The sequence below is a fragment of the Cynocephalus volans genome, chromosome 2 (genome assembly GCF_027409185.1).
Source record: "Cynocephalus volans isolate mCynVol1 chromosome 2, mCynVol1.pri, whole genome shotgun sequence".
Lineage (NCBI taxonomy): Eukaryota > Metazoa > Chordata > Mammalia > Dermoptera > Cynocephalidae > Cynocephalus > Cynocephalus volans.
The window spans coordinates 154,175,061-154,194,003 of record NC_084461.1 but is presented as its reverse complement, the minus strand read 5'-3'; the positions used below and the strand labels follow the sequence as shown (position 1 = coordinate 154,194,003).

Here is an 18,943-nt window from a genome sequence, read left to right as displayed (position 1 = left end):
GAAACAGTCTGGCGGTGCTGCTGCCGGCATGACACCTGCATCATGTCTGGTCATCTCTGTCCCCCCCCTGCCTTCTCCTCCCTTCTCTCCCCACCAGGCTTCCCTGCATGGACAGTCGGCCTTGCTCTCTGTCTTCAAGGAGTTTGTGCCAGTGGGGAACATCAGCAGCCATTAGAGACAGTAGGAGAGTAGAGTTGGGGCATTTTTCACCCTAGCTCCTTCCCTGCCAGGTCCCCATGGGTTGGCTGTGGCCCTTTACTGCAGACTCATGTCAGGCAGTCTTGTCCACTCAATCGACCTTTCTGCATTCTGATAACCACTCCCTGACCTCCTCTTTTCAGGCCTAGGGGTGGCCACAGCTTCCCAAAGAGGCAGTGACACTTCACGGCTGTGTTAGTCCCAAGTATGCCCCATCCCTGGTGGTTTTCCTTAACTCCGTCTACCCCTTTGCAAATAGCCCCTTTATTAACAAACTTCATTTGCCATCTGAATGTGTCATCTGTGTCCTGCTGGGGCCCTAGCTGAGATGTCATCCTTCACTCAATGTTTACGTTTTAGGGGAGACCTGTCTCCTTCAGAGCTAAGCCAAGCTTCAAGGCCCTTCAAGATCTGGCCCCCGCCAGCCTCTCCTGCTCTTCTGCTTGTCACCAGCCATGCCAGGCTGTTCCATGCCTCTTGCCTGCCACCGCAGAGCCATCTGCTCTAGGAAGCTGTGGTAGGCTGAAAATGCCCACTCCCTAAGAAGCCCACTCCCTAAGATGTCCATGTCCTAATCCCTGGAACCCAGGAAAGCCACCTTCTGTGACGAAAGGGATTTTGCAGATATGGCTAAGGATCTTGAGATGGGGAGATTATCCGGGATTACCTGGGTGGGCCTAAATGTAATCACAGGTGTCCTTGAAGAGGGAGGCAGAGAGACATTTGACTACTCAGGAGAAGGTCTGGTGATGATGATTTGGAGTGATGGTTTTGAAGGCAGAGGAAGGGGCCATAAGCCAAGGAATGCAGGCAGCCTCCAGAACCTGAAAACAGCAAGGAAGTGGATTCTCCCCTGGAACCTCCAGAAAGAACCAGCCCAACTGACACCTTGACTTTGGCCAGTGAAACTGATTTTGGACTTCTGGCCTCCAGAATTGTAAGAGAATAAATTCATACTGTTTTAAGCTGCTAGGTTACTGGTAATTTGTTACAGGAGCCATAAGAAATGAATCTGAGGCCATCCCTAATCCCAGGCTGGGTAGATGGCCCCCATCTGAATCCCCTCTGCCAGCCCAGTCCTGACTCACATGCCACTTGTCACTGTGTATTGGACCTGCCTATTTACCTGCTGGTCTTCCCCACTAGGCCCCAAAGCAGGGTCTGTAACTGATCATTTCTATTTCCCTAGCACCTGCAGAGTCCAGTGTGCAGTGTGGCATGAATGAAAGTTCGAAGGACAAATAGCCTGCCCAGCATTGTCGTTCATCAGCTGAAATTCCACACAGTGGGGACGCTCACTTACAGTCTTTAGGAATCTAATAAGCTCCTCCCAGTGACCCACAGGACACCAAAGCAGGCTCCTAGGACATCACCTGTCAGTTTCTACCACAGGGCTGAGACTTCTGTCCTCAAGTGACTGAACTCCTCAGACTCGGCCCCCTTGGAGAGAGAACAACTTCACAGCTCCCATTCTTAGGGTTCCAGGGAGCTTGGAATCTGGGAAGTGTCCCACATCACATGGAAAACAAAACAAAGGGACTGGGGGATGTGCATGCCACCCTTTCTTTTCTGTCTCCTGTTTTCTCCTTTCTGTCTCCCACTCCCCTCTGAGATTCAGGGACAGAGGGTATAGCTCAGCTGCTGGCCAGGGCTCCCTGAGCCCACACCAGCCTGAGGGTGCGGTGAGTGCCGGCTTCTGCATGTGCTCTGCTCTCTCAGTCCCAGCACTGGGGCCTGGGGCAGGAGGCCCCCAGCTGCTGCAAAGGTTTTGGGTAAACTTGCATAGCTGTTCTTTAGTCCTCTCCACCTTCCTGTTCTGAATACCTCTGCCCATCCCCATTCCCCTGGCAATCAAGCCCCCAGTTCTGCCTCAACTCCAATGACCCCAGTGAACACTCCCTCCAGGAGGGTGTTGGCACCTGCTTAGGCACCACCTTACTCCATGAAGACTGCTGGTCCAGCCACCACAATCACAGGCCACTGGAGGACTTGGTGGCTTGAACCACATCACTCCACAGGGGCTCTCTATTTGGCTTCCTGCATTGTCACCCCTCTCCCAGCCCTTGCACTAGCCTGGGGAGTCTTTGAGGGCAGCCATCAGCAATTTCCCCTTTGTATCCCCAGGGCCTAGAAATGGCCTGGCACATATGTTTTCTGAGTGAGGAAAAGAGGGTAGCGGGTGGGGGCACTGTTTAATTCTTAGCGATGCAGCTTGGGGGACCTGAGGTCACAGGGTGGCATTCATCCTCACGTTGGGACTCTATTTCCTTCTGTGTAGATCAGGGCTAGCAAGTCCTATCTCATAGTATAGATGAAGAGATTGAAGAAGAGCTTTCAAGACATATTGATAAGCGGGAAATCTGCTTCCATGAGGGAAATGAGTGACAGACCCGTAAGGGAGGCACACTCTATGACTGGGAGAGGTACTTCTCTGCAAGAAGGCATTTGTACTTTCATATTTTGTAGTAGGGATCAACAAAAAAAGATTTTAAAAAAAATTGTTGAGACAATGGCAAAATTTGAATAAGATTTGCAGATGAGCTAATAGGATCGCATCTGTGTTAATTTTCCAGTTTTTGGATAACTGTACTGGATTATGAGACAGAATGGCCTGTTCTTAGGAAATACCCATAGAACTATTTACAGGTAAAGGGCATCACCTCTCAAAGGGCTCAGCTTTTTTAAATAATAGTATGTATTTAGAGAGAGTGCATGAATGATAAAGCAAACGTAGCAAAATAGTAACAACTGATGAATCCTGATGAAAAATATGTATAGGTCTTTGCATTGTTCCTGCAACTTTTCACTAGGTTTCAAAATATTTCAAAATAAAAGTTTTCTAAAGACTTTAAACATGTTTGCAGAATGTTCTTTTATACTGTTTAAATCTTGTTCAGTGAGAATACATTCATGTGATACTAGAGTGTTAACATGTTTTTAACAGTTAAATAGACACAATGTAAAGGTTAACTTACGTGTCAACCGTACTGGGCTAAGGCATGCCCACATAGCTAGTAGAACAGTATTTTGGGGTGTGTCTATGAGGGTGTTTCCGGAAGAGATTGGTAGTTGAATCCGTAGACTGAGTACAGAAGATTGCTCTCACAAATGCGGGTGGGCATCACCCAATCCATTGAGGCCCGATAGAACAAAAAGGTAGAAGGCAAATTCCGCTCCCTCTGCTTGAGCTGGGACATCACCTGGTTCTCCAGACTTCAGAGTTGGACTGAATAACACGACTGGCTTTCCTGGTTCTTTACCTTGCAGATGGCACATCATGGGTCTTCTTGGCCTCCATAATCATGTGAGCCAATCAATACCTCATAACAAATCTCTTTCTATATATCTATAGATACCTGAATGGTTCTGTTTCTCTGGAGAACCCTGACTAATACACACAGTAAATGAAACCTCTTGTGAACTGTAAATCATAAACTGTAAAATATTATTATATTTATTTGTCATTCTCTTATTAATATGATTATATGTATTATTATTATTGACACTGTTAATATTTTAGTAGTTCTCGAATTGCAAGGTGTGCGTGGGCCACCTTCGTGGTTCCCCCGCAGTCCATTTCCCCATCTCCCATCCTGCATCCCACCCCCAGGGCTGTTCTCGCAGCAGCCACAGCCCAGAGAGCCTCGACGGTTCCCAGTCGGCAGTGCCCCTATCTCTCCATTAGAGGGCACTCGCAACTACCGCTCGTTCGCGCCTGGTTCCGCCCTGAACCTCCGGACCTCAGCCCGCTGTGGGCTGCAGGGAACCGGAGAACCCCCGTGAAGAGGGTCTGGGTTTTTGGAACACAAATCAGTTCTCTGGTCCCTTCTTTTTTCCCCTGCGTAGTTGACTGTTGGCTCGAGGACACTGAAAATACATAAAATTCAATAATTAATTCCATTGACTGGGTCTGGGAAAGTACAATTAAGTTAACCAATGCAGACCACTGACTCCCACGCTACACAGAGGTGGCAACCGGACAGCGCATGGGCCGGATTCGGCCCCCAGATGTCCACTGTTTGGCCCTCATGATGTCTGGAAAACTGAATTGGGAGAGTTTAAAATGGAGAGAGTTCTTTAAAATTGAGGGAGTTCATACAAAACCCAGATTTCTGTCTTTTCTTGTAAGACAGGATGAAAGGCACCCAACTCCTCACATGGCAACACCACTCCAGAGCCTTAGAGCCAGCCATCTGACTGGCCTCTGACTGGCTCTGGACTGGGCATACGCACTCAGCTCACTGGAGTCCCCACCAGCCCCCTATTGCCTCACTCTGGGACCACCTCCCTGGGTCGTGCCACCTGCCTGGCCCTGTAGGCATCTGGCTGTGCCACCCAGACCTACAGGAAAGCCTGCATTAGCCAGATGCCCTGAGAATGGGCCAGTTCCCATCAATCACGTTTTCTGGTCAACTGTCACTTTTAAGAAAACCCCTTGAGGTTGCAAGCTTTTCTGGGGATAGATTTTTTTCTAATTATATTTGTTGCCATGCCTCCCTGTCATTACAACCACTGTGGAAAAAGAGGCAGGTGCTTGAGTTCAAGCCTGTCTGTGTGACCTTGAACAGCCACTTAATCTTCCTGTGCCTTAGTTCCCCTTGCCTGTAAAATGGGTATGTTAGTAGCCTCATAGAATGTTTTGAGAATGAGGGGGATATTTCATGTGAAAGCACTTAGCAGAGCACCTGGCACGTAGTAAGAGCCAAATAAGTGTTACCTATTATTAGCAGTAATTATTACACAGGGTAGTTAAATACATAGGAAAAACGAGGTGAGTGGTTCTCAAACTTAAGTGCACATCAGAGTCACCTGAGGGTCATGTGGCACACAGATTGCTGGGTGCCACCCCCAGAGTTTCTGACTCAGTGGGTCTGGGCTGGAGCCTGAGAATGTGCATTTTTAGCATGTTCACAGGCGATTACTGATCTGCTGCTTCCAGGACCACACTCTGAAAACTGCTGCTCTGCATCTAGAGGCACACTTACCAACTGAGAAAACTGTCCCACACATTTGCTTATTTCTCTTTGGAAGAGTCATGGTGTATTAGTCCATTTCTGTTGCTTATAACAAAATACTTGAACTGGGTGATTTATAAGAAAACAAAATGTATAGCTTACAGTTTCAGAGGCTGGGAATTCCAAAGTCCAAGGGACACATCTGGTGAGGGTCTTGGTGGTGGCAACAGTGACTCAGGACGTCACATTGTGAAATGGAGCAGAGAGAGCAAGAGACCAACCTCCTCATTCACTCTCCTTTAAAGCCCTCAGAACCACATCCATGACTGCCACTATTAATCCATTCACTACAACATGGTCCTACAATCTAATCACCTCTTCAAGGCCCCACCTTTCAATTACCGTAATAGGATTTCCCACCCTCAACAGTTATAATGGGGATTAAGCTTCGATGTGATTGGTGCAGGGGGCGTTAAAAATACAGCACATGGTAAGTATTAAAAGAGTTAACGTGTATAAAGTGCTTAGAATGATGTGTAGCAAATAATGTTCAATTAAGTGTTGTAATTATTATTAATAAAATGGAGAATAATCAGGAAAATGTAAAACTAAAATCAAAGAGGACATAAGGAGAAGGGGGGCTTTGTGCCTTTAGGCCAGAGGTTTGCAGGGGTCACCCCATTTTATCCCCTCTATAAACCTATGAAGAAAGAACATGTAAGGAAAACAGTTATTGGAAATGAAGGGCCCTATGCCAGGTTGTACAAGGTAAGAACCAACCCCCAAACCCAGGTCTGTCTGCCTCCACGGGGTCTGGGGTCTTCCCACTCCCCCATGTCCCTCTGAGTTGGTGCTAAGTCTAGTACTAACACTTGATCTAGAAGTAGCTGTGTCCTGAGTTTTCTACAAAAGCCCTGCACCCCCTGTGGTCCAAGAGCAGAATCCACAGCCCATGCCACAGAATCACAGACAGACAGGCACAAGGGTGCTCTTGGGAGGAAAGGAAAGGAGATGGGCAGGGGAGTCGAGCAATTGCACCTGACCCTGGTTTGTGGCAGGCTAGCCAGGACATGTCTGCCCATGTCCTACCTCAGGATTAGTGGAGACCAGACAGCCCTAAATCATCCCCAAATCTAAACTAACCCAGGGTTTTGGAGGGGGCTGATCCTAGACTCCCAAACGGCTCAAGCCCGTTTCCAGAAACTACAGGGTGGGATGTGCCCCAGGTTGGTGCAGCCCTTAGGCCAAGGCAAGGCCAAGGATGGCTGCTCACAGGAGGCGAGGAAAGAGCTTTGGTGTCATGGATTATGCATGGAGCCCCTCACAGTGTGTGATGGCACGGGGATGGGAAGAGAAGGGAGCTGTCCTCAGCAGGAGCTGACCCTCTCCATGGGGCCACATTCCAACCAGATCTTCGAGACATCTGAACACTCTGAATTTGAACCTGGCCTTCCAGATGGTTAGGAAGGCACATTTGTCAAGGGAAGTCCTTAGAACATATTTTATTTAGCTTGTTAGCTCGATTGTTGAGACCTATGATATAGGGTCCTCTCTTTCTACTCCTGCCGGGCCAGCATTTGCAGGGACAGAGCTGACCGCCAGCACCAAAAGTGCCGCTGTTGTGCGCAGTAGGTGCTCAGAAGATATTAGTTGAAGTAATGCACTTGTGGGGCTGGGTTTGGGGCAGGGAGGGGTTAGGGACTTGACAGCTACCAAGCGCAGGGTTTTGAATGTAGTGAAAATGTTCTAAAACTAATTGTGGTGGTGGATGCACAACTCTGTGAATACACTAAAGGCCATTGAATTGTACACTTTAAATGGGTGAGTTGTATGGTACATAAATGAGATTTCAATGAAACTGTTTAAAAATCATTAGGAACCTGTGGGCCTCAGAGGCACACTGCCCCACCACTGACAGCACCATTGAATGTCAAGTGCTGTGAAGGATTTCTCATGTCATTTATGTCTCTGATCCTTGCAACAGCTCTGTGATGTGGGTATTATCCTCCCCATCTTTTAAAAAAAGAACCTGAGGCATTGGTTGACTTGTCCAGGCTCGTCCGGTGATCTCAGTAGTAGGGCTGGATTCCAACCCAAATGCCTGTGGCATTGTGCTGCCTCATGTGGACATCTGAGTGGGACCAGCACCCCATGCTCAGCCATCGGAAGAAGCCAGATGATGAGCTTCCAAGAGGCTCCAGAATGTCTCTGCCCCATGGGAGGAAGGCTGCCAGCTTCACGTCCCCACCACTGAATATATGTGATTTTGCATTGGTTAAACTTAGAGATACAGTTCTGTGAGGAGGCTACTGCCCTGCGTTAGAGTCACGAGTGTCCCGGGAGAGGGCCCATGGTCTGACTGCCAGCACTCCAGGAACCTGGGGACCTGGTGTCTGAGTGGGACACTTGGACACCGGTGCATGTGTCCCATGGCGATGAACTGCCATTCCCACCGGACCCTCGTTACCAAGGAGCAGGAAGCCCCCCGGGCAGATGCATCTGAGGATGCTCTCCGTTCTGATCTGGCTGGATCCAGTCTCTCTCTTCCAGCATCAGATTCAACGGAACCTAACCTTCTTCCCTCTGCTATCTCCCCTGGCTGCTTTGTGAGCCCAGAGCTTTTGTTGCTAATTGCAGAGGATTCTGGGCATCAGCAGTGTATCCTAGTGCTCATTTTAAATCACGGAGTACTCAACTATTAATTTCTTTTCTTTCCTCTCTTTAAATAATTTAATTTACACCTGTTATACCACATAGTGTATTTTAAACACTGATATGTAACTCCCCAATAAGATAAAGCAAAGATGAAAGTTGATCTTATTAGAAACAAGACACACCAACACTTACAGTCTTCAAACATTACTGCAATTAACTTTCATACTTTGTCAGGGCATTCAGGAGACAACCTGAAGACTACTTTCAACAGACAAATAACACCTTTAAGCAGACATGACTGTCCTAAATTGTTTATTAGGTATGAATTTCACAAGCATCACTTATGTTAGTGGTAACAGTGGAGCCAGAGAGTGTTACGCCCTATCCATGCTGCACAGTGAGAACCCCCAACAGTGGGGTGGGACTTGTGGCCCTTTCCAAGGCCATGACTCTTGCAGCCTGCAGAGGTCAGCCCACGCCTCTCTGTGCTTGTGGACTGGTTTGGTGATCCACTGGGTGTCAGGATTTCTTCTCATAGCTTATGGAACAGATCAATGAGAATACCTCAAAGAATTTGTACGTGGAGTCTTCACCAACCTACTAAGAATTCAGGCCTCTCAGAGCCCCACAGTGGCATCCAGCTCACTCCTCCACAACAGCCTGAAAGGTCCAAGCAAACTTTAGCTGGTTAACACCATGATGGGCAGGCTCACCGTAGGTTGCACCCTTAGGAAGTGGGCATTTGTGGCCACCACGGCACACATGAATCCTGTATATGACATAAACTTACTTGGCCTTGTATCCCAGTCTGTGCACTTTATCCAGCCCGGTGGGGTGGGGAGCCCCATGGAGCACAGAGCGCTGGTGGCACTGCCAGCAGCAGACCCTCAGGAGAAAGCACATCCCATTGGATGCTTCCTCCTCCGTAACTCCTGGATGTACTTGTATGTACCCATCTTGGCTTACCTGGCAGCTGCCACCAGATGGAAAGCTTAACTGTTAATTTTTGAAGAGGATCCATTTCCCTCCAAAATTCCGTGCAAAATGTCTGCTCTGGGTCTGATTACCTGGAAGACTGTTTCTCTGTATCTGTGAGGCATTATTGCTCTCACACCCTCCCTGTGATCTCCTGGAAATTACTTCAGGTCCTCATTAAGCAAGGTCAAGGATGCTCCTTAAAAGGGGAACAGCTAGATGGAGAATTCCTTTGCCCTTTCCTCCTTCCTCCATTCTATAGCCAGGAATGCATAAGGGATGGCTGGAGCTCCAACAGCCATCTTGGGTCATGAGGCAAACTAGAGGATAGAAGCAAAGGCTAAGGACGGTGAAGCAGAAGTAGTGAAGGAACCTGGTGCCCCAGTGACTGTGAAGCTACCACACCAGCCCTGAATTAACTACTTGTGGAACTGTTTTAAATGAGAGAAAAATCAGCACCACTGTGTATGAGCTGCTGCTCTTTTAGGTGCTATGCTTTCATAGCAGCTGAACTTAATCTTAACTGACAGACCATCCCTCCCTGGGCTGACTTCTGAAAGCTACCTCTTTCCCTCTCTCTCCATAGTTCTTGTTCAATTTCAGGTGCTTTGCATAATTGTTTAAAAGAAAGAAGTGTATGCTGCCTGGGTGTCTCTTGGATAAAAATGTTTCAGATGCCCCCTTCCCCCCACCCCACTTCTCTTCTGAATACAGTGTTCAGGCTGGGCTGATGACCTTCAGCTAGTATATAAAGGGACAGTTGTGCTGGATGATACATTTAAAATGCTACCATGAGGGTTGGAAGCAGTTGCTGCTTCAGGCCCCACTCTGTCCCTGGCTGTTCCCTGTAACCCCCAGACTCAGTCCAGCAATGAAAAGATTACCACCTGGGAAGGTAAGTGTCTAAGACTCTTCTGTAACTCACCTGGCTAGTATCTGCTCTGACTGGTGATGCCTACGAGACACCAGTGGTCACGGACTTTGAATGTCACTTCCACATCCAGGTGTATCCAGGAGGGGCCCACACACCATAATGGCATGGGTGCTGCTTGTGACGTGTTGGCATCCAGAGCCATGTCCCTTCTTGCCTGGTTGCTGGTGCTCTGCTGACTTGGATGCCACCACCTGTGGCCAGTAGATCATTGCTTGTTCTTTGGGCTCAGAAATGCCCCCAGGGAGCTCTGCCATCTGTCTCCCACTCACTGACTTGGCTCCCCTGGACACTCACCAGATGCAGACTGCTGAGCCTCTCACCTCATCCTCCATTCAGCCCACTGGCCTGGTGGGCCACCCCCAACTCCTGGCTCTCATCACCCATACCATGTGGACATGGAGCATGGGCCCACACAGCACCCCCAGCTGGAACCCCTTCTGCTCCAGAATGCACAGTCCAGTCTATGGGGCACACACAGGTTGTTTTAGAGCAACCCCTTCCAAGACCCAACCTTCCTCATTTCGGGGATTCTTCTCATCTGTCTCCTCCTGGGAGCTAGCCAGTAGACCCCTTGACTCTTTCTTCTTGACTGTGTAGAGAAATCTCCCCATTTCTTTCTCATAACACCTGCTGTTTGGGCAAGTGGATCTCACAGAGGGACACTTGGGGATGTTTTGGAAATCAGTGAGCAGATTCAGTCACCTCAGTGATTGGTAGAGAATGAGTGGCACTTAGGGGTTGAGATTTTTTTTCAATATTTACTGTAAACTTACTGGACTATTAAAAAGTGTATATATATATATATATATATATATATATATATATATATATATCATAAGTGCACACTTTTCACAAAGTGAATATATCCATGTAACCAGCACCCAAATCAAAAATAAGATTTTTCAGTACCCAGGAAACCCTTTTGTGCACTCTTGCAGCCACTACCATTAGCAAGGATCAAGACCACCCTGATTTCATTTTGCCTGTTTTGAACCTCTCATAAGTGGAATTGTGCCATGTGTACTCTTGTGTCTGGTTTCTTCCACTCACTCTCGTGTTTGGGAGATTCCTCATGTGGATGCATACAGTTCTTGATGGAAATGTGGCTTGTTTCCAGTTGGAGCTATCATGAATAGTGGTGCCTTGAACATTTTCACTCTTGTTTCTTAATTCACAGGTGTACACATTTCTTCTGGGCATATACCTAAGAATGAACAGCTGGATCATGGACAGGCATGTGTGCAGCCTTAATTGCTGCTGCGAATAATTTTCTGAATTGTTTCATTTGACATTCCACCTGCACAGTATGAGAGTTCTCCTTGCTCTGCTTTCTCGTCAACACTTAATACTGTCTGTTTCATTTTAGCCATTCTGGAGAGTATGCTGTGGTATCACATTATGGTCATTGGCCATTTGGACATCCTCCTTTGTGAGGTGCCTGTCAAGTCTTCTGGCCAGTTTTCTAATGAGTTGTTTGCCTTTTCTCTTACTGACTTCTAACTCTTTATATATTCTGGATATGCCTTCTTTCATGAATATATGGATTACAAATATCTTCTCTCATTCTGCGACTTGTCTTTTCACGTTCATAAAAGTGTTATTTGATTTTTATATACAATTTTAATGTAGTAAAATTATCAACTTTTCCTTTATGGTTAATAAAGTTTTGGTCCTAAGTAATCTTTCCTTTCTATGTGTCCTTCTAGAAGAGTTATAATTTTACCTTTCATATTTGGATTTGCAGTCCATCTCCCACACACCTTTCAAATCATCTATCAGACACCCACGTAGGTGAGAGACCTGTTTATAATGATCCCCTCTAGAGCCTAACTCAGTTTTACACATAAACTTGAAGTCGTTTTCACACAGTTTAATATACAACAAGTTTCCCAGAATGTAACTCCTGTGTAAATTTAGAGCAGATTGTATTTTTTTAAATTTAGAACTTTACCAAGATTTGAATCACCATTTCAGAAAACAGTCCCTGACAACAAAGCTGCTTGTGGTACATGAGTAACCATCTAACACGCCTGTCGGTCTACATCCTAGCTGATTCTGTGTTTCATATGGACATGCATGCTTTGTTGACTCTTATTTCAAACTATTACCTATAAAGGAAGAGTTTCAACAATCTTCAGTTGATTAGTGTCTTCTCGTAAATCCAAACTCATTTATTATAACAGGGAGCACATATCTGATCACCACAAATATGTCCTCTAATGTGGTCATGCCCAGCATCTAGGTGTTCGCATACATATTATTTTATGATAAATTACTTTATGTCTCTTTTCTATTACAACTAGGGCATTATATTAATTTAGGGGAGGGAATTATGTGTGTAAATAGAGATCATTTAATTGCAGGATGGTAAAGGGAATTTTACAAAATATTTGCTACCAGAAGGAGCCTTTGGGTCTGATAGCATGAGACAGATATAATCAGTTCTGCCCTGAGGGCCTTGCATTCCAAGTTATATGGGCACATTAAGGTGTTTTCCTAACCACAGGGGTAGTTCTCTCCAAAAGTGGAATTCCTTTTAGACCAACCAATTTTACCCTAGCAATCAATGTTTTTCTTCTCATTATGTTTGTCCCACACTAACCTCAGGACTTCCTCATCTCCCTGCCTGATATCACACATAGGCCTGCTCTGGTTCTTTGTTGGTTTAGTTTCACAGTTAGAAAAGTCTGAGTTCAAGCCCCAGCTCTGCCCCAAACTAGTGTGTGGCTTAAGGCACGATATCAACCCTCTGCTCTGCATAAGTCCATAGCATACGTTCTTTAAATGAGTCAAAGAAAACTGACTTGGCATATTTGTGAAAGTCAAAAGGAAACAATAACGGCTAATGCTACAGAGTGCTTACTGCTGGCCAACTCCTGTGCCGAATGCCTCCTAAGGAGAATCTTTCACCTTCACAACCCTGTTATGAGCATGGGGACCACTATTATCCCCATTTTACAGCTGAGGGAACCAAACGCACAGAGAGGGTAAGTAAACTGCCCTAGGCCACACAGTTGGTAAATGGCAAAGCCAAAAGTCAAACCCAGGCAGTCTGCCTCCCATTAAATGATAGCTCATAGGGAAAAAGTGCCCAGCACAGAGATGCTCAGAAAGTGGTAGCTCTCAGCCACTCTCACGTGCCCATTGGTTGTGTGGTTCTGAACACCTCCATTAATTGTTCCTCTCCCTACCCCCAAGAATTAGTTACGTGCCCTTGGTTTAACTCCATTTAATATGCCACAGTGGCCTTTTTTTTTTCTTTTTTTTTTTTCCTTTATTATTTTGTCATAGTGGCTTTTAAACAAGTTGATTTCTAATATCCCACCTGCCTAAATTTGGCAGAGTTTGTCAATAGGACACTAGTAAAAATGCTGTTAATTTTAATTCACCTGCGTATGCTATAGGAAACCCTGTGTTTGCACTGGGATTCATGCTAATATTTACCTAAAAATATCCAACCCAATAAACAACAAAAAGCTCACTATGTCGAGAATATTTCCTAGCCCCAGGCTACTTATGCCTGGAAATACTTGACCCTTGAAGCACAACTGCTCCCTGAGCACTGGCTGTAACAGGATTTGACCTGCAGGCCTCTAGATCTTTAAGAATGTTGTCTGATGTGGACCAAGGTCAGGTACAGTAAATATAGTGGCTTCCAGCGCAAAATAGACTCCACTTCCCAGCAGGTGTGGCTTCTGAAATGTTCCATTTTTGAAAATGGTTGTGGGCTGGGAGAATTGTAGGGAGCTTTGTGTAAGGTGATGGCAAGTCAGCCGTCCAGCCATCTGAAGCTGTGTGGTTGTTAGAAAACAGTGGGACCCTGGAGTTTAGAGCTGAGTTCCAGGTTGGGCAAGATGCCTCTGGGCCTTGGGCTTTTGCTTCCTTGTTTGTCAAAGGAGGATGCTGTACTAAGAGCATCCCTAAAGCTTCCACAGGTCTGGACTTCCAGGATGTAACAGGAGCTCAGGAATCTAACATTCCCCACGATTTTGGATCGGTTGGTGCTGGATCCCATTATGAACAAGTCAGAACTTGCTTCCTTGCTAGCAGTGTGACTTAGGCTCGTCACTGCACCTCTCTTAGCCTCAGTTTCCTCCTTAATGCAAATAGGAATAATAATGCCAATCACACAGATTTGTTGTATAGTTGACATTTAAAAGGCCTAAACATAAAATAGATGCTCAGTAAATGTCAGTTTCTTGCTATCACACATTTGCCTACCTTCTCTTTTTCTCACATTCCCCCCTCTGCGGTTGGACCATCATGACCCTGCCCCACCCCAGCCCATCCTTTCTCTTACGGGCAGTACCAAGAGTCAAGATGCTCAATTCTTCTGCCACAAACTTGCATCCACTCCTAGCCCAACCACCACAATGGGAGCCACCCGATAAATTGATGCATTTCCTCTGTCACTTCCTGGGACCATTTGCATTAAGAATTCTAATGCTAGTATTTCAGTGCCCAGAACAGAGAGGAATCATAATTTAAATATGGCAGCAACTTACAAAAAATTTCATTCCTTGATGATGCTAGAAAAAGAAGTACAGTATTTGGAATGGCTTCTCTTTTCGATGTATATTGTACATATAAGCAGCTGTTTCCTTATTGGTTCTATAGTCTGTTTCTTTATCCTCATGGCAACATAACCTACTCTATTATGTCCATCTCAGGAGTTTTACCAGTGGGTAAAGTCTTAGAGCTGGGATTCTTGTTTGCTTTTTCCTGTCAGCCACCCCAAATTCTTTTTGGAACTAGGTGGAACGTAAATGAAAAATTGGTAAACAAAATTCTTTCTTTGGTCTCATATGGACAGGCTTTGGTCTCTTTGGGCTACTTCATGGCTCCCAAACTGTAATTATTGGTTGCTTTTTTCAGTGTCCCTGTGAACTGAGAGTCTTTAGTTCTAAATTCATTTGGGATCCTTTTGGACCCAGGAATTAAAGGTGACTCTTCATTCCTGTAAGTCAGAGACTGGCTCGTCTAAGGAAACATTCGAAACATTCCAGGGCTGTTTGCATGCTGTGTGGCAAGGTAAGCTAGTTAAAGCCTCCTCCAAGCATCCGCCAAGTGGGAGTTCAAGATGGCCTTGGGAGGCAGGAGGCTTCTTTATGAGTCCAGTTTTCAGCCTGCAGGACCATTCTTTCCTGTAGCTCTGATCCCTGAGGTCCTGAAGTCATGGAAATTAAGACCAAGACTATTGGGCTAGAAGAATCATAAGTGGATTTATTGAGCATCAAGTATCTCTAACATAATGGGATTTGGATAATGCCCCGAACCGCTTCTGGCTTCTGAAAGACAGAGGCTTTTCCCAAAGATTCTATAAGCCTTACTATACTATAGTAGATTCCCAAGCTCCCTTTCACAATTCCCACCTCCCTCTAACACAAATTGTTGTAGGGGATTGAGGGTGGAGCCCGAATCTGATCAGCAGACACTGCAGCATTTGGTCTTTAACAACAATCACAATGAATATCATTTATTGAGTGCTTCACAGATGTCACTTCATTTCATCCTCACCCATGAAGTAGGTACCATTATTATCCCCATTTCACAGAAGACTGAGGCTGAGAGGGGCAGATGTAAGTTCTCCGGGTTAGTAAGTGACAGAGATTCAAACCCTGATTTGATGGTCCCCAGAAGCCTCACTTTTAACAATTGCATGAATCTTTTGCCTACTTTGCTTTGAGCTTGAGTGGTTGATAATTCACTATTCAGGTTCCTTGTGCTCCCACCAAACTCAGAAGATCCTAAGTCCATACACCAAATGAGGGGGACACAGACAGCACAGTGGGTAGGAAGGCAGGCTATGGGGTCAGATGGCCCAGGTTTGAATCCAGCTCCAATGATGATTAACTGTGTGGCCATGGGCAAGTTACTTAACCTTTCATGCCTTCGTGTTCCCATCCACACACAGGAATAATAACGCCTCATCAGGTTGCAGTGATGAGAGGAGATGGGATGAGTTGATACAGGTAAAGCACACAGATGGTGTTTGGCACATTGGAAGAGTACAAAAATACACTGGGTATTTTTGTCACCTCTGCCACCTCTATCCAACTGCCCTCTCAGCATCTCCACATGGCTGTCTAATAGGAAACTCATATTTTCATCACAAAGGAACTCCTGATCTTCTCTGCAAAACCTCTTCTTCTCCCAGTCTTGCCCATCTCAACACTGGGCAACTTTGTCCTTCCAGCAGCTGGAGTTATCCTTGATATCTCTCTTTCCCTCACACCTTGCATCTAACTTATCTGCAAATCTTTTCAGCTTTACCTTTAAAATATATCCAGAAGCCAACCCTATCTCACCACTTCTACTGCTACCACCTGGTCCAAGCTGATACCATCTCTCCCCTGGATGTCTCCAGGGCCTGCCAGATTGTTTGCTTCAGCCATTTCCCATGCTGCCTTCTCCTACAGTAGCCAGGGCAACTGTATGCACCTGGATGCACCATGTGACTCTACTGAAGACCCTGTGTGGCTCCCCATCTCACCCAGAGAAAATGTCCATGTTCTAATCATGGGCCCGGCCATGCCTGGCCTGCTACCAACACTCCCTCTCGCTCACTCCTCTCCAGCCCCATGGGTCTCTGCTTTCTCTCCTAGAGCCTTTGTCCTTGTCCTTCCTTGTCCTGGAAACTCTTCCCCCAGATACCTGCACACATTATTCTTTTATGGTCTCTGCTTGCACACCACCTCACCAAAGCGGGTTTCCCTGACTGTCCTAAATAAAACAAACCCCCAAGTTGTTTTTTGGCTGCATGTATTACAAACCAATAAATAATGAAACCTTCCCCCCACCTCAAATCTGCTTTCTTTACTTTCTCTCATGGCACCTGTGGAATCGGCTGTTATCAGCTCAAATGCAGAAGTAGAAAGGGGTGGCAAAATTCTTGAGAAAAGCATATGATAAAAATATGATTCCTGGGCTGACCCCGTGGCGCACTCGGGAGAGTGTGGCGCTGGGAGCGCAGCGACGCTCCCGCCGCAGGTTCAGATCCTATATAGGAATGGCCGGTGCACTCACTGGCTGAGTGCTGGTCACGAAAAAGACAAAAAAAATATATATGATTCCTGTAGTCATATGGGAAGATAATATTATGTAAACATATATATTGTATGGTTTTTTTTCCGGATAGCACACGATTGGCCCAAAATGTTGTTTGGGATGAAGTAATGCTGAGAAAGGCATTTTGAAATGGATTTGATGTACTCAACCTCCTTCCAAAATAACACCCAAGATAAGGTTGGAACGGCAAACTAGGGCTTTCTGAATAAAGAGATCAGATTAAACACAAGTATCTGGTTGCAGTCCCTCATGAAGCCTCATTAAAATCATTGTGATAGGTTTTTTTTTGTTTTGGGGTTTTTTTAAGTCTCAAAACATAAACCTACAAGGGAAAATAAAAGAGGTTAAAACAGCAACAAACCTTTGGGAGCTGGAAAGCTTCTGGATGAGAAGCAACTGACTGAGCAGCCCTGACAGAGCTGAATTCCAAGCCAATAGCAGGAAAAATCTATGATCCAATTGGATTTATACAAGAGAATGCTGGAATACTTCTGGGACTGGGAGCAAAGCTGTGGGGAGAGAATGTAAAATAACGAAGGTCGGTTGAAACCTGTTAGAATTACATAGATGTTTGGATCATCTTCCTAACTCGACTCTGGTAGGTGTCTGCCCCACCCCACCCTGGCAGAAGACTGATCATTTGCTTTTCAGGAAGAGTAAAACATAGGGACTCTGGACTGTATGGCATCAGACCCAGCTGAGAACAGTGACATCATATTGGAAACAGAAGTATTCAGTGACTGTGGACATACTGGATATTGAGACTCCCCCTCCTCTTACTATCCCTCCTCTGCTGGGCTTCCAGAATACTTGCAGCGAGGCCTTTGCCCTCTAGACAGGAGGTTGGAAGGATCTTTTCTGGTAAGTTTGATGAGCCCAGGTGGAAAGACCTAAAGATAACTGCTGGGGCTCACCCCAAAACTGGTAAAGCATAGCACCCCAAAATAAAGCTCACAGCCAAGAAACGACACCATTTCAGACAACACAAATGAACAGACATCTGAGGAAAGTCAGAGGACAAAGCAAGCAAATAAGAGCAACTTGGAGGAAACAGAAATTACACAAGGAGAAGAAAACTTCCAAAAATCTTCACTGATGACTTCTGAGAAATAAGAAAAGACATTCATCCATGAAACAAGAACAGAATGCTATAAAACAAGAACACTTACAGAACAAAAACTATTTTTTGAAAATTAAAAATGTGAAAAGAGAAAAAAACTTTATAGAAAGATTGGAAGACAAAATTGAGGAAAATTTTCAGAAAGCAAGTCAGAAAAACAAAGGGATGGAAGGAAAAGAGAAAATAATTAGACCACCAGTCCAAGAACTTCAAAATGCAAATAAGAAGGGTAAAAAGCAACCAAAAGTGAAAACAGGAAGAAGAAGAGATTCATCAACAAAAAAATGAAAGAACATTTCCCAAATGTGAAGAACACGGATCTCCAGATTGAAAGGAAACTTCAAGATCACAGCATAATAGATGTAAATATACCCACACCAAGGTATGTTGTTATAAAATATCCAGAACAGTGGGGATAAAGAAAAGACCCTACCAAGTTTCTGAAGGAAAGGAAAAAAAAAAAAGAAAACAGGTCATGTGGAACAAGTCAGGAATTAGAATGAATTCAGGATTCTCAACAGCATGTAGGTGAAAAACCAGCAAACAAACAAACGGAAAGGGACAATGACTCCAAAATTCTAAAGGAAAATTATTTCCAACTTAGAATTCTATATCCAGCCCAATTATCACTCACACATAAAAATAGAATAAAAATAATTCAGACAGTCAAACTCTCAAAAAAATTTTTAACTTCTATATGTATTTTCCAAGGAAGCCATTGGATGATAGGCTGTACCAAATGAGGGAATAAACTAAGGAGAAAAAAAGACATGCCATATGTATTAGTTTCCTAGGGTTGCCATAACAAAGGATCACAAACTGCATGGTTTAAAACAACAGAAATTTATTGTCTCACAGTTCTGGAGGCCAGAAATTTGAAATCATGTTGGCAACAGGGTCATGCTCCCTCTGAATCCTCTAGGGGAGGCTCCCTGCCTTGCCTCTTCCAGCTTCTCCTGGGCCCAGGCATTCCATCTCTTGTGTATGAAGAACTCCAATCTCTGCCTCTGCCCTCACATGGCTGTCTTCTCTTTGTGT

At 45.3% G+C, this 18,943-nt stretch overlaps 1 pseudogene; it reads right to left on the bottom strand.

Moving 5' to 3' along the window:
* Nucleotides 1-8,154: 8,154 nt before the first annotated feature.
* Nucleotides 8,155-8,764, bottom strand: LOC134370641 (large ribosomal subunit protein eL15-like; annotated as a pseudogene).
* Nucleotides 8,765-18,943: the final 10,179 nt, after the last annotated feature.